Genomic DNA, 25,461 nt, shown 5'->3' on the forward strand with positions numbered 1-25,461 from the left:
ACGTGGCATACCCTGTTAAATATGGTATTTATAGTCTGTATTGAGCACTGTATAATGAGTACTGTATTAGGGTATTACTGTAACCATAGTATCCTCTGCCATTGCCTCCCCAATGATACCAAATGCCCACTGATCAGCTCTTCCATGCATGAAATGGCCAGTCGGCCAGTTACTGACTAAAACAAGTCACTACTAAGGCTAGAGTTTTGCTAAATGGGCATTTCCTCTTTCCTGAATTTTATTGAAAGGAAAATAGTAAGAAATTGTTAACATGAACCAGACACCATCAGGATGGATGAGGCAGGTGAGAATAATTTATTATAGAAAAAATTTGGTGGAGCCAGACAACTCCTTTAAATGGGAACCTGTCACCAAAAAAAGAAGGCTTAGAGGAGACCTAAGTACTAAAGTATTTATAAATACACTGCTCAAAAAAATAAAGGGAACACTTAAACAACACAATGTAACTCCAAGTCAATGACACTTCTGTGAAATCACTCTGTCCAGTCAGGAAGCAACACTGATTGACAATCAATTTTACATGCTGTTGTGCAAATGGAACAGACAACAGGTGGAAATGATAGGCAATTAGCAAGACACCCCCAATCATGGAGTGGTTCTGCAGGTGGTGACCACAGACCACTTCTCAGTTCCTATGCTTCCTGGCTGATGTTTTTGTCACTTTTGAATGCTGTTGGTGCTTTCACTCTAGTGGTAGCATGAGACGGAGCCTACGACCCACACAAGTGGCTCAGGTAGTGCAGCTCATCCAGGATGGCACATCAATGCGAGCTGTGGTAAGAAGGTTTGCTGTGTCTGTCAACGTAGAGTCCAGAGCATGGAGGCGCTACCAGGAGACAGGCCAGTACATCAGAAGACGTAGAGGACCCACCTCTGCCTTTGCGCAAGGAGGAGCACTGACGGAGCCTTGCAAAATTACCTCCAGCAGGCCCACAAATGTGCATGTGTCCATTCAATTAGTCAGAAACAGACTCCATGAGGGTGGTATAAGGGCCCGACATCCACTGGTGGGAGTTGTGCTTACAGCCCAACACCGTGCAGGACTTTGGCATTTGCCAGAGAACACCAAGATTGGAAAATTCACCACTGGCGCCCTGTGCACTTCACAGATGAAAGCAGGTTCACACTGAGCACATGTGACAGACGTGACAGAGTCTGGAGATGCCGTGGAGAACTTTCTGCTGCCTGCAACATCCTCAGCATGACTGGTTTGGCGGTGGGTCAGTAATGGTGTTTGGTGGCATTTCTTTGGGGGGGGCAACACAGCCCTCCATGTGCTTGCCAGAGGTAGCCTGACTGCCATTAAGTACCGAGATGAGATCCTCAGACCCCTTGTGAGACCATATGCTGGTGCGGTTGGCCCTGGGTTCCTCCTAATGCAAGACAATGCTAGACCTCATGTAGCTGGAGTGTGTCAGCAGTTCCTGCAAGAGGAAGGCATTGATGCTATGGACTGGCCCACCAGTTCCCCAGACCTGAATCCGACTGAGCACATCTAGGACATCATGTCTCGCTCCATCCACCAACGCCACGTTGCACCACAGACTGTCCAGGAGTTGGTGGATGCTTCAGTCCAGGTCTGGGAGGAAATCCCTCAGGAGACCATCCGCCACCTCATCAGGAGCATGCCCAGGCGTTGTAGGGAGGTCATACAGGCACGTGGAGGCCACACACACTACTGAGCCTCATTTTGACTTGTTTTAAGGACATTACATCAAAGTTGGATCAGCCTGTAGTGTGGTTTACCACTTGTTGAGTGTGACTCCATATCCAGACCTCCATGGGTTGAACATTTTGATTTCCATTGATAATTTTTGTGTGATTTTGTTGTCAGCACATTCAACTATGTAAAGACAAAAGTATTTCCTACAATTTGTTAATTCATTCAGATCTAGGATGTGTAATCTTAGTGTTCCCTTCATTTTTTTTGAGCAGTGTATATCAGGGGGCAGTACAGAGATCTCTCCCATGATCTATTTGTACCCAGGACTGTATGGATAACAAGGGGGCATCCTCTACGTTTAGAGGAAAGGAGGTTTCTACACCAGCGAAGACGGGGGTTCTTTACTGTAAGAGGAGTGAGACTGTGGAATTCTCTGCCTGAGGAGGTGGTCATGGTTAACTTGGTAAAAGAATTTAAAGTCTGGTGCATTTTTGGAGAAAAATAACATTACAGGTTATGGATTCTAGATCTATAGGGACAGAAGGTTGATCCAGGGATATATTCTGATGCCATATTTGGAGTTGGGAAGGAATTTTTACCTCTAGTATGAGTTTTTTTTTGCCTTCCTCTGGATCAGCTTAGTAGGGACTTATTAGGGTTATAGGTTGAACTTGATGGACTCTGGTCTTTATTCAACCTTATGAACTATGCTACTATTTTACCATATATCACGTACCATCCCTGGTAGACATTTCTACACACAGGGTTGTTAAGGATATGATGTTAGAAAGTGTCCCCCGCTGACCCAGTAAGTTGTCCCCAGGGCAGGGAACTATACTCATCTAGTCCTGTGTTCTCCGGCTGTAATCACGCCCCCTCAGCATGATTGACAGCCCAGTGATAGCTCGCACCATCACTCTGCTCCATCTGCTTAGGGAGCAGAGTGTTGATAAGGGCTGTCAATCACTGGGAGGGGGCGTGATTACCTCCAGAGCAGACATGACTAGGTGAGCATTGCTCCACGCCCAGGGGACTACTTACAGGGAGTCGGGGGACTCTTTCTAACTTCATATCCTCACCATGTTTGTGGGCAGGAACATCTACTGGGGGTGGTGAGGAAGAAGATTTCACTATATATATATATATATATATATATATATATATATATATACACATATATATTAAACTGTACTGCCAGATGTTATATATGGTAAAATCTGATGATTAGTCCCCTTTAATTAAGGTAGGACTATAGTTGCATATACTTTGTCATGAGTTGCAGATTTTCTCTTGCGTGGATTTTGTTCCTTTTAGATTGAGGACTGCATTTTGCACAACTAGCACTATTGGCTCCATCGTTGTGTAATATATTGTTAGCTAGGCACTTTCACCCAAGATCAAGATGGAATGTAGCACTAGGGATACTCAGCTCAAGTTTCTTTCACTAGGGAGGTAGTCAGCCTGAGAAACATTGCTCACACTGATCTACTTTACTACTTCTAAAGCCTATAGAATGTTACACTGCTACCATACGTCTACGGTGCTACTACCGTACAGTCATATACAGAACAGCCGATACAGAAGCTACTATGTGTGCAATGATGCCTGTGAAAAAGATTTAGTAATGTTGTTAAGGAGCATTGTCATGTCATCAGGGCCGCCATCAGGGGGGTACAGCCAGTACCCAAAAGGGCCCGGCCCCGCTGCACTCCCCTGCAGTAGCTGGAGGGCAGGAGTCCCGACACACATACAGATCAGCCACTGTTTCAGCCGTCAGAACTCAGAACCTGCGCGCTGCAGCTACAGCATCACACAGAGTCTGTACTACATATTGTATGGACAGGACACTCACTGCTGCCTCCTTCTCACTGGTTCTGGCTCCTCCTGCTGACAGCACATAGGAACAGAAGTTACTCAGGGGAAGATCTGCTACACTGGGTGAGAGGAGAACCTGAACTTATTACTATGCGAGGGAGGCTAAGAGTCCTGCTGTGGGTGAGTGTGTGTGTGTGGGGGGGGGGGGTGGGGTTGTTGGAGAGGGGAGACCATTTTTTTTATTGTTGTTGTTTTTTTTGTAATTTAAGTTTATTGTCTTTTAATTAAGTATATTTTAATATATTTACTTACAGTTAAAGGGAACCTGTAATCAGTTTTATGCTGCCAAAACCTCTGCCAGTATAAAACAGGCATTGCGATTATGGGACACTATGAATTACACTGAGTCACCCAGGTGTTTCAGAGTAATCATAATTTAAAAATGCTGCCGCTACCTGGCAAACTATTCCTTTGGTTGGGTCTCAGGACTAGTTACCCAGGTCCCTGTGCAAAATATAACTGGGGAAATAGTGAAAATAGTGAAAAAAACGATCCTGAAGGACTCAGGGCGTACCTGTATTCCCTGGTCCCGTTTACCGGGTTTAACTCGTTCTCACCAGCAGAGAACGGGTTAAACCTGGTGGGTCCCGGTTGCTATGGGCAGCCAGGACCCACTGTTAATGCCGAGCACGGCCGATCAGGCCGATGCCCAGCATTAACCCTGTAGACGCCACAATCAAAGTTGATTGCAGCATCTAAAACGAAAGTAAAAGAATCACGGCAGCTCAGCGGAGCTGAGCGGGACTATCGCGACAAAATCGTGATGTCCCGAGCAGCTTACCCTACCACGGGAGGGTCCTCACCTGCCTCTCCGTTGTCCAATCGGCGATCTACTGCTCCATGCCTGTGCAGCAAGCTAGAGCAGTAGATTGCCGGTTACACTGATCAGAAGATTGCATGTTAAAGAAAAAAGAAAAAAAAAAGTGTAAAAAAAAAGATTTAAAGTTTATTAACCCCATTCCTTATGAAAAGTTTAAATCACCCCCCTTATACCATTTTTTTAAATAAAATAAGGAATTAAAGAATAAAAAATAATCATATGTGGTACCGCCGAGTGCGTAAATATCCTAACTATTAAAATAATAGGTTAGCTAAACCACACGGTTGATGGTGTACACACAAAAAATACCAAAGTCCAAAATTTTGTGCATTTTTGGTCACTTCATTTACCATAAAAATATTAATAAAAAGTGATCAAAAAGTCCCATGAAAACAAAAATGCTATCTATAAAAACTACAGATGACTGCGCAAAAAATTAGCCCTCATACCCTCCTGTACACGGAAAAATAAAAAAGTTATAGGGGGTCATAATATGCCAGTTTTAAAATACAAATTTTGGTGCATGTAGTTTATAATTGTTTAAAGTATTAAAATAAAATAAAACCTATATAAATTGGGTATCCTTGTAACTGTACGAAGCTACAGAATAAGGATAAGGTGTCATTTTTACCAAATATTGCACTGCGTAGAAACGGGAGCCCCCAAAAATTACAAAATGGCATTTAAAAAAAAAAATGTATCCCACAAATAATTTTTTGGGGGGTTTCGTCGCAAGTTATGTTCTAAATTGCAAAGTACAATTGGCAACACAAAAAACAAGCCCTTATATGGGTCTGTAGATGCAAAATGGAAAGCGTTATGATTTTTAGAAAGGAAGGAGGAAAATGCGGAAATGCAAAAACGAAAATTTGCTGAGTCCTTTGCACATGAAGCGGAGTTGTCTACAGCACTCGTGTATCGCTGGCTCTTCCATAGAGATGAATGCGCTAGGAGAGCGCCATGTAGGAAACCGTGAGGGGTTTCTGTAGTCGGACCCCTTGTGATCAGAAACTTATCCCCTATCCCCTAAGCTCTGTAGTATACAGGATTTGGTCAGTAACAGTATGATGCTAATATGTATGGTGATATTTCCTCTGTACAGTGGTCCCTCAAGTTACAATATTAATTGGTTCCAGGATGACCATTGTATGTTGAAACCATCGTATGTTGAGTCCATAACTCTATGGAAACCTGGTAATTGGTTTCATCCAAAAATAGGAAAAAGTGAGGATTAAAGATAAATAAGTAGATAACTAATACAGAAAGCCAAAGGCTGTCCGGGCATGCTGGGGGTTGTAGTTTTGCAAAAGCTGGAGGCACCCTCTTTGGGAAACACTGGTCTATGTAGAGGACAGGAGCTTCTTCGGGGTCCTGTACAGTACACAGTGTCCTAAAAAAGTAACATGGAGTCGCCCTCACCTGATGTCCAAAGGAGCAGCTAACCCTGGCACAGGTAAAGAGTACAGAACATGTAATACCTCCCTGTATTGTAGGGGGCACTACCAGACACCAGTCAGTGCATGCACTTCAGTAATACAGGTAAAGAGTACAGAACATGTAATACCTCCCTGTATTGTAGGGGGCGCTACCAGACACCAGTCAGTGCATGCACTTTAGGAATACATGGGTTTTACCAGTGAAATATCCATTCTGATTGGTCGGTTCTTCCAGCCATTGACACGTTTCGCAGATTCCATAGCATTGTATGTTGAGTCTGGTTTCAAGTTACAATTGTCCAGAAAAGACCATTGTATGTTGAAACTATTGTATGCTGAGGCCATTGTAAGTTGAGGAATCACTGTACATCCTTCCTCATTGAACTCATGGGCTCTTGTTTTTCTTGTCCTGTGTTTAAAACCTTTATTTTGATAGATGATGGGGAAGATAGCAGGCATGCCCTGGGGATGGCCACAAGGGGTTGGAAGGTTGGGGGCCCAGGCCCTGAGCTGTGTGAGGGGCCCCATAATTTCTGATGGCAGCCCTGCATGTGATTGGGAATTGCCAATGCCATATCTATCAAGCCTTGTGTCCTGTGAATGACAGTAATAAGTTGTGAAGGTCCCGGCAAAGATTACAGAACAGCTGCAATGCTCCAGTGTGAAGAGACAAACCTGACCTCAGGAAAGGATACATTCCTCGCAGACCACTAACCCATAGTGGGGCAACTATTTTAACCTTAGCACTTCTTCTGACAACAGACCATAAAGTTTGCATAGCAAAAATTGCTATTCTGAAACAGTATACAGAGAATGTGAAACCCAATGAAAAAAAATGTCTTTGCATCGCCACACTCTGACCTCTATAGCCTTTTTTTTCTTTTCTTCATCTATAGAGTTGTGTGAGGGCTCGTGTTTTTTTGCGTTGTGCGCTGCAGTGTTCATTGATATTATTTAGGGGTAAATGGGACTTTTCAATAATGTTTTATTCAGTGCTGAATAAATTATATTTTGATAGTTAAATCATTGCCATTTGTGGTGATAACAAGTATATTTGTATTTTTTTATGTAATTTAGCATTTTATTAAAAAATGTAGAATTTTTGTGTAAAGGATTTTTTAACCCCTTAACGACGCAGGACGTATATTTACGTCCTGCGCCGGCTCCCGCAATATGAAGCGGGATCGCGCCGCGATCCTGCATCATATCGCTTCGGTCCCGACGCTCATCAACGGCCGGAACGCGCGGCTAATACCACACATCGCCGATCGCGGCGATGTGCGGTATTAACCCTTTAGAAGCGGCGGTCAAAGCTGACCGCCGCTTCTAAAGTGAAACTGAAAGTATCCCGGCTGCTCAGTCGGGCTGTTCGGGACCGCCGCGGTGAAATCGCGGCGTCCTGAACAGCTGATCGGACACCGGGAGGGCCTTTACCTGCCTCCTCGGTGTCAGATCGACGAATGACTGCTCCGTGCCTGAGATCCAGGCAGGAGCAGTCAAGCGCCGATAATGCTGATCACAGGCGTGTTAATACACGCCAGTGATCAGCATAGGAGATCAGTGTGTGCAGTGTTATAGGTCCCTATCGGACCTATAACACTGCAAAAAAAATGTAAAAAAAAAGTGTTAATAAAGGTCATTTAACCCCTTCCCTAATAAAAGTTTGAATCACCCCGAACTATAAAAATATATCATTAATTAAACCGCACGGTCAATGGTGTACGCACAAAAAAATTCCAAAGTCCAAAAAAGCGTATTTTGGTCACTTTTTATACCATTAAAAAAATGAATAAAAAGTGATCAAAAAGTCCGATCAAAACAAAAATCATACCAATAAAAACTTCAGATCACGGCGCAAAAAATGAGTCCTCATACCACCCTGTACGTGGAAAAAAAAAAAGTTATAGGGGTCAGAAGATGACATTTTTAAATGTATAAATTTTCCTGCATGTAGTTATGATTTTTTCCAGAAGTGCGACAAAATCAAACCTATATAAGTAGGGTATCATTTTAACCGTATGGACCTACAGAATAATGATAAGGTGTAATTTTTACCGAAATATGCACTGCGTAGAAACGGAAGCCCCCAAAAGTTACAAAATGGCGTTTTTTTTCGATTTTGTCACACAATGTTTTTTTTTCCGTTTCGCCGTGCATTTTTGGGTAAAATGACTAATGTCACTGCAAAGTAGAATTGGTGACGCAAAAAATAAGCCATAATATGGATTTTTAGGTGGAAAATTGAAAGGGTTATGATTTTTAAAAGGTAAGGAGGAAAAAACGAAAGTGCAAAAACGGAAAAACCCTGAGTCCTTAAGGGGTTAATGGAAGGATTTTTTTAAATATATTTTCTAAAACATTTTTCAGCCCACCCAGTAGACACGAGCAAGCAATTAAATGATTGCTTGTACAGCGCATTAGAGTACTTCTTTTGTATTGCCCTGTACTTTTAGGGCACATTTAGGGCACTACAGAGTTTCTGGCCTGACGGATGTGTCAGTCAGTGGTCATCTACCAGAATTAAGCACCAGAGGGATTTCTGATGGCCAGAGCTAGCTACAGACAGCAGCTGACACTCTCAGAGTATAAAGTTAATGGGGCATTCCAGAGATTATAATTTTTTATATAAATGTGCTTAGTCAATAGCTAAAAAGAAAAAACTGCTATACTTACCTTATAACTGGCAGTTATCACAGAGTTTGGGTCCTGCTAAACAGTACTCCAGGGATGGGGTGGTTGGCACATAGCGGTGTCCCGCCTCGGCCACTCAATAGCTGAGCAGACCCATTTTTTTTTAGTATGTTGCATTATAATGCATTGCGATATCTAAGTTAATTTATTAAAATTCTATTTAAAGTCATACACATGAAATATGTATGTATGAAATAAATATCCCAGAGTGTCAGATGTTATATTACAAATAAAAGAAAGTGTTATGGTTCAGTATATGTTCATACTCACAGATCTTAAAAGTTCCCAGCCAGGAGGATCGTTGTTCTTGTTCCCATCCCCGTAGTGAGTGATGAGTGACATCGACGGATGGATCTCAGCTGCACCATGGGGGGTAAGAAACTCTGTGTTCACTGACATGAACCCCTGTCACACACACAGAGACCTATGTCCCCTGTGGAATATGTCACCCGGCAACACTGAGGAGAACGTCTGAAGGATCCTGATCCTTTCATTTGATGCTGAGCACCTTTCCAGGCACTGTCACCTCTCTAAGGTAAAGCCTTCCTGATATGGATGAAGCGCTAGTTTTTCTGTCACCATATTGCTCAAATATGTTTCAGCACATACTCTTTTCCTAAACCAGCTCAAAATACAGGTTTAAAATGTCAAAGAAAATAGGTCATTGATGTTGATGGTGTTATTGACACCAAGATTTATAACTATATCATTTCTATGAGATATACAGTGGTCCCTCAACATATGATGGTAATCCGTTAAAATGGACCATCGTATGTTGAAACCATCGTATGTTGAGGGATCCGTGCAATGTAAAGTATAGGACAGTGGTCTGCAACCTGCTGACCTCCAGATGTTGTAAAACTACAACACCCAGCATGCCCAGACAGCCGTTGGCTGTCCGGGCATGCTAGATGTTGTAGTTTTGCAACATCTGGAGGTCCGCAGGTTGTAGACCACTGTTAGAGGAAGTTGTACTCACGTGTCCCCGCCGCTCCGGACCATCACCGCTCGCCACCGCTGCCCAGGATGTCGCCCTCCATCGCTGTCGCCGCGTCCTAGACGCTTCGGTAAGGCCTCTGCTTCCCCGGCATCCGCGCTCTCCGTCGTCGCCATCATGTCGCTACACACGCCGCTCCTATTGGATGACGGGACGGCGTGCGCTGTGACGTGATGACAACAATGGAGAGGATCCCGAAGAGGACACGCCGGAGCCCCGAGGACAGGTAAGTGACCATCACCGGAGCTCACGGGGCACCGTAAACGGCTATCCGGCAGCAGCTGAAGTAGTCTGCGCTGCCGGATAGCCGTTTATGCAATGGCCCCAACATAAAAAAGCATCGTATGTTGATGCTGCCTTCAACATGCGATGGCCTCTGAGAGGCCATCGCATGTTGAAATTATCGTATGTCGGGGCCATCGTAGGTCGAGGGGTCACTGTAAATGATTCTAAAGTTTCCTGATAGATTAAATACATTGATGAATAGCCTTCTGCAGTTGACTCTCTTACATCATCTGTTTGAGGGGAGTTGGGAGGCCCATTAGATATTAGAGAGTTGGCCAACTTTTTACCAAATTTTATGGGGACCTTAAGGGGATGTCATCGGAAAATGATATATTGTTTAAATCAAGTTTGTACATTTAACTTTCCACCATGACATACAAGGCTGTCCTCCATACATCTATGACCTGATCTCCCTTCATCAATTTGAAAGAAATAAAACAGAGAGACCAATGTGAGACGGATGTTTTGGATCTATAGCCTTCAGACTTTGCAGCCGTATGGCTTGAATGAAGCCACAGAATTAGCAATATTAGTTAAACCAACCATGTGCCAGTAAATCTGAACACTCCCAGTCCTCAGTCTTTCTTAATACATTTCATCTCATATTTTGCATCCATCCCACTTCAAATGGGCCTTACTTTCCAGAACAACAATCACCAGTTCACATCCACAATTCCCTCTTTGTGCATATTTATATTACATACACAGATCCGACTACATTCATGCCTCCTATCCATTAGAGAACACATTATTATTATTTCTGTACACATCCTTGGTCTCTGGATACATCTATCCAGAGATTCTGTTCCATAACCCATTCATACAAATTATGTTGACATACTTCTTGATACATAACCACAGACAAGCACATCAATGGGCCAAATTTTAATACCCAGGGCTTATATAAAGTGTGAAATGTCCAGAACTTTTATGACTTGTAAAGCATCCAGGACCTATGTGGTGTACTATTGACCATATGAAGGGCCCTCCTTTTTTCATGTTTTTTGATCTTCTAGGAATATTGCCAATTACACCCCTTCTTTTCATCCCGATTGCAGCTAAAATGCCGACAATACAGACAAGCCACATTTACACACCTGTTGAATGTGCGGTCCTGTTGTCCCCCCGGCAATCCTGGCTGCTGCGATCACTGGTGTGGTCGGTCTCCCATCTGCTCGGCTGCAGTGTCGTGTGCTGGAGAGGCCGCCGGGATGAATGTGATGTAAGATCACCAATCGCAGGCATCCCGGCCGGCTCCTTTCAAAACTTCACACTGTATTAACGTGACAAGACAATCTGACTATATTTGTATAGTGCAGAAGACTTTTATGTGATATATTAATAAACAAATTTTCCTTTGATTTTACCAATGCTTTTATGTCACATGTGTATTTGATTTTCGTGGGTCTGGATGTGTATAAAAAGGACGTCATACCCAGCCACCAATCAGAACCTGACGAAGAGGGGGTCCCACCCCTCGAAACGCGTAGTTCCTTTGCATGTATTTGTAAATAAATGGTTTGTTATTTTTAACCAGTCCGTTCCCTGACGGTTATTGTAATAGCCTGTTCTTTGACCAAGAGGAGAGCGCCGCTGATTGCACCACCTTTTCGGGAGACTGCATCTCCCAAACTTTTGGCCTGATCTCCCTTCATGTAACCTCCAATTCTCTCAAGACCTCCACCTGTGCTCTCACTTCATTCACACCTCACACAACCGTCTCCAAGACTTCTCCTGTTACTCCCCCATACGCTGGTACTCTCTACCACAACACATCTGGCTCCCACCCACCAAGCAACCTGGAGACCCATATCTTCAAGAAAGCCCATGACCAACAATAACCCTGCTGCCAATGAATAGCTGCTTCCCCACCTACTCACAGATGACCAGCTAAGAATGTTTTTTTTTTTATCCTGCTCCTTGCCTGCTCCAGCTGGATTTGGGACCATTACCGCCTGCTACCATAAGGTGTGTGTTCCATTTCTGCCCACTTTCGCAACATGTGTGTCCAATTCTGCCTGCTCCCTCCTAATCCCCCCTGTGGTATTTTAATTCCCTTACCCCCACCTGTTCCATTTTAATTTCTTCCCACCCTCCCTGTGCCATTTTAATTCCCCATCCTCCCCCTGTGCCATTTAAACTCCCTCCCTACCCCTCTACTTCTATGCCATTTTAACTACCACCACCCCCCCCCTCCCCACCCCACATTTTGATTCCCTTCTCCCCCTTCTGATCCCCTGCTGGTTCTCACCTGTCCTCCCACTCCAAGGCATGATGTCAGGGGCCTCATTTGTCAGTGCTGGCAGCCACAGTGGCTCGCTGCCCGTGCTGCAGATCCTGATCAGGCCACTTTAAATCAGCTGGCATCACCCAGTTTGCAGCCTGTTATAGAGGTTAGATCTGCGGTGCAGGAGTGTGTCATGTATTTTATCCCTTATCAAATGTAAAGTGCCCTGGAACTAAGGGCGCTATAAAAATAATAATATTAGTAATAATGATAATACACTGCGCTGCACAAAAAAAATAAAGGGAACACTTAAACAACACAATGTAACTCCAAGTCAATCACACTTCTGTGAAATCGCACTGTCCACTCAGGAAGCAACACTGATTGACAATCAATTTCACATGCTGTTGTGCAAATGGAACAGACAACAGGTGGAAATTATAGGCAATTAGCAAGACACCCCCAATAAAGGAGGTGGTGACCACAGACCACTTTTCAGTTCCTATGCTTCCTGGCTTATTTTTTGGTCACTTTTGAATGCTGGCGGTGCTTTCACTCTAGTGGTAGCATGAGACGGAGTCTACAACCCACACAAGTGGCTCAGGTAATGCAGCTCATTCAGGATGTCACATCAATGCGAGCTGTGGCAAGATGGTTTGCTGTGTCTGTCAGCATAGTGTCCAGAACATGGAGGCGCTACCAGGAGACAGGCCAGTACATCAGGAGACGTGGAGGAGGCTGTAGGAGGGCAGCAACCCAGCAGCAGGACCGCTACCTCCGCCTTTGTGCAAGGAAGAGCACTGCCAGAGCCCTGCAAAATGACCTCCCGCAGGCCATAAATGTGCATGTGTCCACTCAAATGGTCAGAAACAGACTCCATAAGGGTGATATGAGGGCCCGACATCCACAGGTGGAGGTTGTGCTTACAGCCCAACACGGTGCAGGATGTTTGGCATTTGCCAGAGAACACCAAGATTAGCATATTCGCCACTGATGCCCTGTGCTCTTCAGAGATGAAAGCAGGTTCACACTGAGCACATGTGACAGAAGTGACAGGGTCTGTATTGGTTACAGCCCAACTATCCCTTCACAGATGGGGAAGCCAGGAAAATGTATATTAACTTTTAAAAAGCCAATCCAATGCACCTCTTCCTGCGACTATAAACCTGCACACTCAGTCTACATATATATGAAAAACATTGTGGGAGATATGGACCACAACACTGCAAGGCAACAATAACACCTGAGCCACCAATTTACAACTATTATGTTTAGTAATGGTCCAAGAAACTAGGAGGTTGCACTTTGAAGGTGCTGATCTACCATTTACCTAGTTAAATAGGGGGAGATTTATTAAAACCTGTCTAGAGAAAGAGTGGCGCAGTTGTCCATAGCAACCAATCAGATCACTTCTTTTATTTTCCAGAGGCCTTTTTTAAAATGAAAGAAGTGATCTGATTGGTTGCTTTGGACAACTGGTCAACTTTTCCTCTGCACAGGTTTTGATAAATCTCCCCCATAGAAACATAGAATGTGTCGGCAGATAAGAACCCTTTGACCCATCTAGTCTGCCCAATTTCCTGAATAACATGAAGAATAGTCCCTAGCCCTTTCTTATATGCAGGAAGGCTATTCCATGCATCCACTACTCTCTAAGTAATACTTCCTGATGTTACTGCAGAAACCTTTCCCCTCTAATATAAAACTATGTCCTCTTGTAGTGGTTTTTCTTCTTTTACATATACTCTCCTTTTACCGTGTTGATTTAGCCTCTGTCTCATCTTTCTTCCAAGTTATTCATGTTAAGAACCTTTAACCTAAGATCCTTTTATTCTGCAATCCATGTACTAGTTTAGTAGCTCTTTTGTGAACTCTTTCCTATATATCTATATCCTTCTGGAGATACAATCTCCTGTACTGCGCACAATACTCCAAGTGAGGTCTCACCAGTGCTCTGTACAGAATCATGAGCACTTCCCTCTCTACTGCTAATACCTCTCCTTATACACCCATGAGCACTTCTCTCTCTACTGCTAATACCTCTCCCTATACACCCATGAGCACTTCCCTCTCTGCTAGTAATACCTCTCCCTATACACTCAAGCATCTTACTAGCATTTCCTTTTCAGATACTGAAATTAGGACTGTATCACATATTCTACATTCTGACCTTAGGTTTTATGCCCAAGTTGCACTATCTTGCACTTATCACTAGTGGGTCTTGTACTCTATTTTCCCTATCCCAGGTACAGTATGTCCATTTACCCCTGTAGTAACAGTAAGCATAGTTTAGCCAATGGGTATTCCAGAAATGCATGCTATAAACTAATTTCAACCGAAGGGCAAACAGATAGGAGTTAGGATGACCTGACCAAGTTCTGAACAGTTGTCACTCGGCTATCTCATGTTTAAAAGGCAATTTTCTCCCACTGTTAGGTCACCAGAGTGCATACACACGAGGTCATGAGACACACTGTCCCACATGTTGTCTATGTCAGTGATAGACTAATGAGCCGCCTGACATCAAGGGTCGTAAAACATTTGAAGGATTCTCTCCTATAATATAGAAGCCTATGCAGGCAGCCAGGGCCACTAAATGCCAAGATGTTGGTGTCTCCATCTTTCCATCATTCAAATATATAACCCAATGTTTGTCCAAAAGACATTTTCAATATGCTATGACAGACAATGCCAAATAGACACATCAAGCAACAGTTTCTACACAAGGAGACACCCAGCAGTACCAGGGAATATATTTCCATTTCTTAACAGGCTGCATTTTCTGAGGTCTCTGGAACTTAAGCCGGTTAACAGAAATGAACAAAGCAAATTGAAAACATTTGCAAGAGGCAAGAGAAGCTCCGCACAATAGGATTATTGAAGAATGTCAGATTCACTGTTCTGTCGATTCCAAAAGGCAAGTCAAAAGTTAGATGAGATATTCATCAGAAGTCTTTGTGAGCTTTTCTTCACAATCAGCTTTTCTAAAACCGCAGGACGCAATCCCATTACTGAAATGCAGGTTCACAATCCATTACGTTCTGCTTCCATGTCATGATTTATAGAATGATCAATGCCTGCATTATGGCTCTGACCACCACATCAGTAGGGGTAGCTGACATTGCTGCTCTGTTATCCAGTATTTTATTTCTGATAAAATGTCAGGACTTTTTTTTTTGCAATATTCGTGTTTGTGCTGATGTCCTTTTGCATGCGGCCTGGCCATGCGACAAAAGGTTGCATGGGCTCCAGTAAGGGGTGTACAGATCTCTGTCCCTGCAGAGAAGACAGTGCAGAATCAGAAGGAAGTTTCATGACAAAATAATAGTTCTTTAGATATATAGTGCACACAGATTCCGCAGCGCTGTACGCTAAAATTGGTCCCTATCCCCATTGGGGCTCAGTATATTTCAGTATATTTTAAGGTGTGGAAGGAAACCCACTCAAACACAGAGAGAACATACAAACTCTTTGCAGTCCTTGGGGGGATTTGAACCCAGGACCCCAGCGCTGCAAGCAAAAGTGCTAACCACGGAACCTCTGTGCTGCCAGAATCCATGATAATATAAAAAGTGACTTTATATACTGGATTATTAGAGTTAGATTAGAGATTTTAGATGACAGATTTGTAATAGAGAATTGCATGAACAGGAATTTCCAGATATTGGTGTTGACACCTTTAAAAGAGGAGAGGCAGAGTTTTAAGACTAAACATTCCTGCTCTTATGCTTCAAATCCATTGGCAGAATTTTAGAATGTTTCTTTTAAATCAATTTCAGTTCACACTATAAAGAGTACCTGTCATATTCCTTAAAAAAAAAAAAAAAAGTTACATGTTATTCAGTACCTAATCTTGATCATGTACAATTTTAGGTGTCTAGCACCTATATTTTTCTAACAAATACCTATATACCTGTTGTTCACTTGGTTTGTCATTCTGTGCTCTGGAGGGGACATGTCCTTACTCTGCACGACTTATCTTCCCCCCCCCCTGAGTCTGCTATGCTGTGCTGGGTCACTTCATCCAATCACTGCAGGCTGCTCTTTAACTCCCTCCTCTCTGTTTTCATGCAGCAGTATGATAGGATAGGAGTGGGCACAGGGGAGGGTTAGTCCCACCCTTACTTACTGGACTTTGTCACAGCCTGTGCTTCAGCTGGGATAAAGATGATGCTACAGCAAGACAAGATTATATTGTGTGATCTTGAGTTCCCTAGTGGTCTTTTTTTTTTATAGGCCATGATTTCTATAAAAAGATAGATATGAAGTATATTAGAAAGGTTAATGTTTTGCCAAGATGTGCAACATATAAAAGTTTTTTAATCTGACAGTGCCCATTTAAGGTTGTTAGACTCACCACAGTGGACTGGAACACAGGAGGTAGTAGATTCGCTGTACCACGGTGGTCTGGAGCTGGAGAGGTAGTAGATCCGTTGGACCTGTGTGGCAGATGACGCAGGCTGTGCCAGGGAGTGGAGTCTAAGGTGCTGCTTGGTTTCACCAGAGCCCGCCGCAAAGCGGGATGGACTTGCTGCGGCAGGCAGCACCCAGGTCGCTACCCCTGGCACGACTCGACCACACAGGCGGCTGAGGTGAAGCATGGCACAGAAGGGATGAGACAGAACGTAGTCGGGATAGCAAGAGGTCAGGGCAGGCAGCACAGGAGTGTAGTCAGTAGGGTAGCAGACAGTCAATAGGCAGGCGGCAAGGAACACGGTCAGGTCACGGAATGCAAGGTCTGGTACACGACAAGGAACACAGAATAAAGCTTTCTCTAAGGCACTGAGGCAAACTAAGATCTGGCAGGGGTATGAGGGAGGTACTGGAACTTATAACAGAGATACAGCTGTGAGACTAATTACGGGCACACTGGCCCTTTAAATTTCAAAGCTCCGGCGCGAGCGCCCCCTAGGAGGTGGGGGCATGCGTGCCAGAGCTGAGGAACAGAGGCAGAGGACGGAGGTGAGTGACAGGCTGGGACTCGCATGCGGGGGCGTCCCGCGAGGCGAATCCCAGCCCCGCCCGCTGCTGACAAGAACGGGGAGATGCGTTCATGGACAGTGTATCCAGCCGGAGCGCACTGTATAACAGTACCCCCTCCTTTGGTCTCCCCATCTTTTTCTTGAGGAGATTACTGTCCAATATGTTCGCCTCGTGCTCCCAGGATCTCTCCTCAGGACCAAATCACCTCCAATCGACCAAAAAAAAATTTCTGCCACGTACCGTTTAAGAGGCCAGGATCTCTTTAACCTGAAAAATATCTGAGGAACCGGAAACAGGAGTGGGAGCAGTGTTTTTTTTAGAGTAACGGTTGATAACCAGAGGTTTGAGGAGAGATAGATGAAAGGAGTTAGGAATGCATAGAGAAGGGGGTAAACGGAGTTTGTATGAAACTGGATTGATTTATTGTAAGACCTCGAACGGACCTAGGAAACGAGGACCTAATTTGTAACTAGGGATTTCGAAACTAATGTACTTAGAGGATAGCAATATCCAAAGAAGAAAAGGAGACCGGCCGGATGAAGTGTCAGGCATGACGAGAAACGACTTGTTGCCTTGATTCTCACGCCCCCCACCTGCTACCCACTCGCCCCGCTATCCTTACCTGATGTTGTTTGGAACCATGTACTGCACGCTGTATATTGCTGTGTTAAGTTACTGAATAAAGCCGATACAGTTCCCTGGATTGGTGAGTGCGGTCTCCTTTTCTTCTTTGGATATTGCTATTGTATATATGCACCCCACATCTCGCACCCAGTACCGGGAACCAGGTTCTGTTCATAGTGGTGATGTGAAGAGGTCCGTGAGTGATGCTGCCGCACCTATTGGTTCTACTTGGTTGTGTACTTAGAGGATAACCAAACTTTATTACCAGGAGAGAAGGATGAAGGAGGTCTTCTTTTCTTGTCAGCCTGGGTTTTCATGCGGGAGGAGGCCAGACATAAAGACTGCCAAGTCTGTCGCCAAATGGAAGTCACGGACAAGTTCATCTACAGCTGGGACACTGGATGAAACTGGAACAGGAAGAGGAGACCGGAGATGGTAACCAAAAACAATAAAAAATGGAGATGTCCTCGTGGACTCAGAATCCTAATGTTTGAAGGAAAATTTGGCCCAGGGAAGAAGATCAACCCAGTCATCCTGACGAGCTGAAACAAAATGACGTAAATAAGTCTCCAAAATTTGGTTTACCCTGTCCATTTGGCCATTGGACTAGGGGTGGTAGGCCGAGGAGAAGTCCATGCTGATGTCAAGACAGGAACAGAGAGCTCGCCAGAATTTGGACACAAACTGAACTCCGCGGTCTGAGACGATATGTTCAGGAAGACCATGTAGATGGAAGATATGTAGCAAGAAGTGTTTCGCCAGCTGTGGAGCAGATGGGAGATCGGGGAGCGGGATAAAATTAGCTATTTTGGAAAACCAATCAACCACAACTCAGATGACTGTGTTATTATGAAATGGCCGGTAATAAAATCGATAGCAATGTGAGTCCATGGAGTCTCAGGAATGGGCAATGGCTGCAAGAATCCTGCAGGTTTCAGTCGAGGGGTCTTGTCACGAGCACAGGTGACACAAGAACGAACAAACTCAGAGACATCGTGTTCCAGATGCGGCCACCAATATTGCCGGGAGATTAAAAGAAAAGTCTTACGTACCCCAGGATGACCAGCCAATAAAGAAGAATGACCTTATTTCAGGACTTTTCGTCTCAATCTGACTGCTACAAAGGTTTTACCAGGAGGTACCTGCAGAAGATCGGCAGGAGGTGCTGAAATCAGACGGTCTGGAGGGATAATATGTCTAGGTGTAGAGTCCAAACCCACAACATCAGAGGATCTGGAGAGGGCATCAGCTCTGATAGTCTTGTAAGCTGGATGGAAATGAATGAAAAAATTAAATCTAGAAAAGAACAATGACCACCTTGCCTGGCGAGGGTTCAAACGCTGAGCAGACTGAAGGTATAGGAGATTCTTGTGGTCAGAGTAGATACTGATTGGATGAGGAAACCCTTCCAACAAATGTCGCCACTCCTCTAAGGCGAGTTTTATAGAAAGCAGTTCTCGATGTCCGATGGAGTAGTTCCTTTCTGCTGGCGAGAAGGTTTTTGAAAAGAAACCACAGTTTACAGTCTTACCCTTGGAGTTCTTCTAGGTAAGAATGGCACCAGCTCCTATGGATGAGGCATCAACCTCCAAAGCAAAAGGTCTTTCCGGATCAGGTCTTGAAAACACAGGAGCTGAAGCAAACGCAGACTTTAGGCTAGAGAAAGCCTTTTCGGCCTCAGGAGGCCATGACTTAGGGTTAGAATTCTTTCTGGTGAGAGCTACAATGGGAGCGACCACAGAAGAGAAATGCAGGATGAACTGACGATAGTAGTTGGCAAATATCAGAAAACGCTAAATAGACCGAAGACCGGTAGGGCGAGGCCAATCCAAAACCGTGGACAGTTTTTCTGGATCCATCTGCAGGCCTTGATGAGAGACAATGTAACCAAGAAACGGGAGACTGGCATTTCTCCAGTTTGTCATAGAGATGATTCCTCCAGAGGCGCTGAAGAACCAGACGAACATGAGTACAATGCTCCTCCATCAGGATGTCATCAAGATACACGACAACACAGGTATAGAGAATATCTAGGAAGATATCATTGACGAAATCCTGAAAAACAGCAGGAGCATTACAAAGGCTGAAAGGCATCACTAGATACTCAAAATGACCATCTCGGGTATTGAAAGCTGTTCACCATTCGTCTCCCTCTCGGATTCGAATCAGATGATAAGCTCCTCGTAAATCCAATTTGGAGAAGACCTTGGCCCTCCAGAGATGATCAAAAAGTTCAGAGATCAGAGGAAGAGGATAGCAATTTTTGATTGTGATTTTGTTGAGGCCCCTGTAATCAATACATGGACGGAGAGAACCATCCTTCTTGCCCACAAAGAAGAACCCTGCTCTGAGGGAGGAAGAGGACTTTCGGATAAATCCTTTTTGGAAGTTTTCCTGGATATATTTTTACATGGCTTAAGTCTCAGGGACTGACAAAGGATAGATTCTACCACGAGGAGACATAGTCCCAGGCTGTAAATCAATGGGGCAACCGTAAGGACGATGCAGAGATAAAGTCTCGGCCTGCTTTTCGCAGAAGACATCAGAAAAATCTTGATATGGGGTAGGCAGACCAAGCATAGGAGAAAAGGAAGAAACAACTTTAGGCTGAACCGGCACAAGACAAAAATTTTGACAGCTCTGTCCCCAGCGAGTGATCTCTCCAGATTTCCAGTCAAGTTGCGGAGAATGGCGTTGGAGCCAGGGAAGACCGAGAAGTGTCTGGGGAGTACAGTGAGGAAGGACATAGAATTCAATCCTTTCCTTATGCAAGACTCCCATCTGCAAGACAAGAGGCTCTGTGCGAAATAACACTTTACAGTCCAGATTTTGTCCATTGATGGAAGAGATGAACAGAGGCTTGACAAGCCGATTCACAGGAAGACAATATTCATGCACGAAAGAGGCATAAATGAAGTTGCCAGCAGAACCGGAGTCCAAGAATGTAGAAGCGATGAATGAAGTCTGAGCAGAAGCGTGGACTTGAACAGAGATATTCAAATGAGGAGAGGTAGTATTCACACCCAGGGACGCCTCTCCCACGTGTCATAGGTGCGAGCGTTTCCCAGACGCTGAGGACGGGAAGAACAGTGTTTGAAAAAGTGCTTCAGACTGGCATAGTATAGACACAAATTCTCATTGCGTCGTCGGAATCTTTCCTGCTGTGTTAGGCGAGTATGATCCACTTGCATAGCCTCTTCGGCAAGAGGCAATGAAGACTGTAGAGGTGGATGTTGGAACACGGGTGCCAAACGAAGGTAATGCCGTGTTAGGACAGGTTCTCTTGCAGTACGAAGTTCCTCCTGCCTCTCTGCAAAACGCACATCAATACGTGGCCAAATGGATAAAAGGTACCGGGATCCATGGCCGGATCTTACTGTTAGACTCACCGCAGTCGACTGGAACACAGGAGGTAGTAGATTCGCTGTACCACGGTGGTCTGGAGCTGGAGAGGTAGTAGATCTGCTGGACCTGTGTGGCAGATCACAGAGGCCGTGCCAGGGAGCTCGGTCTAAGGTGTCACTGGTTTTCACCAGAGCCCGCCGCAAAGCGGGATGGACTTGCTGCGGCAGGCGGCACCCATGTCGCTACCCCTGACACGACTCGACCACATAGGCGGCTGAGATGAAGCGTGGCACAGAAGGGATGAGACAGGACGTAGTCGGGATAGCAAGAGGTCAGGACAGGCGGCACAGGAGCATAGTCAGTAGGGTAGCAGAAGGTCAATAGGCAGGCGGCAAGGAATACGGTCAGGTCACGGAATGCAAGGTCTGGTACAGGGCAAGGAACACAGAATAAAGACAGGGGGCACGCGCGCCGGAGCTGAGGAACAGAGGCAGAGGACGGAGGTGAGTGACGGGCTGGGAGTCGCATGCGGGCACGTCCCGCGATGAGAATCCGAGCCCCGCTGACAAGAACAAGGGAGATGCGCTCACGGCTGGTGTGTCCGGCTGGAGCGCACTGTATAACAAAAGTGTACCTATCACGATGAGCCATGGCAGGATATATTTAAATGTCCTAGGAAATCTTGTAGCCCAAGACTCTCATCCATCAGGTATCAGAATGCTGGAAGCCCCATACAAGTCTATGGGACTTCCAAAATTCCGACTCCTGATCACATCAATTTCGGGTAAATTTTGGGCCATTTAAACATATCTTGCCTCAGCTCATTGTGACATTTAAAGGAAATGAATCACCTAGTTTATATTATTTTTTTTTTACCCTCCTCAAACATATTGGAGGAATATATCTGTTTTTACAGGGGTAGCCACCTTTTCTATGCAGTTGCCGAGGATATGCTAACAATCACATGGAGCCATATGAAACCTCAGAAAGCAAACATGAGGGCAAGTCACTGTTATGTAGATAAACACACAATAAGGACTGCAGACTATAACCAGGCACTGTGGGTAATGTTATAAAAAAAAAGCTTTCTAAAAGAAAAATAAAACTATTTACACTGTAATGCAGAACAGCAAACATTTTTAAATATTTGCATGAAGAATTATGGAAAATAAAATTTTAGATGTTACGAGACATCACTGGATCTCATCAATTCAATGAACCAGGAATTGTGGGTAATGATCTATGACACTTTGTGAAAGCAGGAAAAACTGCAAGAAAATAATAAACTGTGTCAGATTGAATATTTTATGAAACATAACCGAATCTCATAAAGGTATTCAAATATACAAAATTAAATATCCTTATTCTCTTATACTGTACTTCTCAAAATATGCCAGTTTTACATTGTGAGCCTGGCAGTAGTGAAGCAGATTATTGCAAGTCTATTCCAGTGAGAAAACTGAGTCTTGTAAGACTGCTGGGTCAGGCTGTGTTTCAGATTCTGGGGTATGAACCAATATCAGATTGCATTGGTTTCCAACCATAAATTTTGGCCTGGCTGCTGGCACTCTCCAGTGCCAAGGGTGTTCCAGGCAAGTGTCCAATACTGAAATCCACCCCAAACTATAAAAGTAACCTCGACTGTGGAATTCTTCAAGCAAGAAGATGCGTATGATTGGCTACTGCCTAGAAGTCAATACATTGTTAAAACAAAGATAAGCGGTGAATGGCTGGTGTAGCGATATGAAGCTCTGAAAGCATCTTAACAAAGTATTGTGATACTTCATAGAAACAGTCACTAAAGTCAGACAGTGCTGCACAATAGGGAAATGAGAATTAATTATATTAAGAAACAGCAAAATGGAGTCATAACAAATTGAGCTTAAAGAGGTACTCCTCTCCAGGCCGGCAGCGACGGCGTCCGGAACACGGAAGCTTGCAGCTTTCATGTTCGTGATGTCACGCCACGCCCCCACCATTAATATATATGGGAGGGGGCATGGCGGTTGGTACATAGCCATCACGCCTCCTCCATAGATGTGAATGAAGGGGGCGTAGCGACCCACATTGCCAGTCGTGGGGCACGGAGCGGAGTTCGCTCTGTGCACCGAATGACAGGGGTGCCTCGCCAGAGATCGTGGGGGTCCCCCTTTGGATAGGGGATAAGATTTTTTCAGCGGAGTATACTCATTTGAGATGAGGAAACTTTGTTCAAATATCATTGTGGCTTCCCTTATCCAATCACTGCCATTGAGATAAACTAAGCATTGAATGTTATGTGTATGTATTTGCTTGCTAAAGCTTGAAGTCAATGTATCAACATATTTTCATGTCTCTAAGACGTAAGAGTGAAGAATAATGAATATGCATATGATGGGCGGGCATAACGTGGCATACAGGATGGAGGCAGGGAAGCTCAGCATGATGGCTCCCTCGTCCATTGAAACATAGAAACATAGAATGTGTCTGCAGATAAGAACCATTTGGCCCATCTAGTCTGCCCAATAATCTGAATCTTAACAATAGTCCCTGGCCCTATCTTATATGAAGGATAGCCTTATGCTTATTCCATGCATGCTTAAACTCCTTCACTGTATTTGCAGCGACCACTTCTGCAGGAAGACTATTCCATGCATCCACTACTCTCTCAGTAAAGTAATACTTCCTGATATTACTGCATAAACCTTTGCACACTAAAGAGATTTGGCAATATAGAGGGCCCTAGCTTTTAAACCGCTGGACCAATTTCAGTCAGCGCTACATCTTTGTACACCTGTTCACCTGCACTATAAACCAGTGTATTGAATTTAGTGTGTGTGTGTGAATAGACCGTCAGTTTCCCTTTAACATAGAAAACTATTTAAACAATAACCATTTCCTGATGATACATTCTTTTCAAAGTGCACCTTCTGCCAAAAAACTTTTGACACGTGACCTAAAGGGTCCTATAGGCTTACATTATAAGACCGTCTAGGTCACTGGACACAGAGCCATGAAAAAGAGTGCTAAGTGCACACTTCTCCTCGATCGTTCTGCTGATCCATTGTAGTCTGAACACTAAGACCCTGACCGATACAACCGTTTGAGATGTCTCTATGATACATATCAAATGTGGTTTTAAATAACACTGCACATTTAAGACAATAGGCAAGTTCTATTACACGTCTTCAAAGGTTTTCTATGAACATATAACTCGATTATAGTAAAACATCTGAAAATTGTATTCCTCCTACTGAATAAAAAAACTGTGAAAACATGTTTTTTTCTGCAATTTTTTCATTTTTTTCTCAGTCCTTCCTATATCAAGTTAGGACCAACCAAAAGTAGCCAAAGGAAGGACAATCTGAGTCATAGTCATGGGCAACCCATGCTCAATGATGTGCATGGGGAGCAAAGGTTGTCCAATCTGGTCCACTCCCAAGGGGAGAGCTATTCTAACACTGAGCTGAACAATGAATGCTGGCTATGATAGAAACTTGTCAGAAGACACAATGAAACCAGTCATAGGAGTGAAAGACCCCAGTAGGTGGATAGGCATAAATTAATGATTTATTTTTATACTAAATGGCACTGATGGAAACAATGCCTAATTTTCACTCAGTTATAACATATACAGAGTAGTAAAAAATAACTTTTATTCATATAAGAAGCCAAATAGGGGAATAAAAATTTGACATCGATCCTTTACCTGATTGTTAGTATATTCTGCTAACAGACTTACAATTAATATAAAATTTGGTGTGTGCTGCTGTTTGATGTAATACAAATACAGAATATATCACACTCACTTGTATGTGTTAATAGGCTCATATCATGGGATTAAAGCACATAGTCAATGCCATCTAACACGTTTTGCTATAAGATCAGTGAGTTCAGGGGTTACAAGTTGGGATGAGCTTTGTTCACACACAGCCATTGGATTTGCTTGTGTGTGAACAGTTTTATGTTCCCCGGTCAGGGAATAGTTAAAGCCTTTGGCTTGCTAGCCAATAGCTCCTATGGTGTGTCTATTTAAAGTCAGCCCAGTCTAGCCTCTGGGCTGGTGATTGTGATCATTACATATGGAATTCCTGAGATCCTGACATGCTGCTATGGAGCTCTTGGTGAAACACTCTTTATTTGAGCTTTTAATCTCTATCTGTCTTAGCATGCACCTTGTATGTTCTGGTTTTAGCCAGGAATAGCCTATTACCTATAATGGGGACCCCGTGTCTACTGGAGGTTTCTGAGGAATTGCGATTCCTGTCTTGTGTTCAGTGTGAACAGTGCTCTATAATTATATTCTGTTGTATCCCTTTTTCTGAGTTGTAACTAGGCATCCCTGTTACCTGTCCATGGGGACTCCGTGTCTAAAGGAGGTGTTCTGAGGGATTGCGATTATTCCTGTCTTGTGTTCAGTGTGAACAGTGTTCTATAATTATATCCTGTTGTATCTGTTTTTCTGAGTTGTATCTAGATATCCCTGTTACATGTCCATGGGGACTCTGTGTCTAC

Source organism: Hyla sarda, chromosome 2, assembly GCF_029499605.1.
Source record: "Hyla sarda isolate aHylSar1 chromosome 2, aHylSar1.hap1, whole genome shotgun sequence".
NCBI classification, from domain to species: domain Eukaryota; kingdom Metazoa; phylum Chordata; class Amphibia; order Anura; family Hylidae; genus Hyla; species Hyla sarda.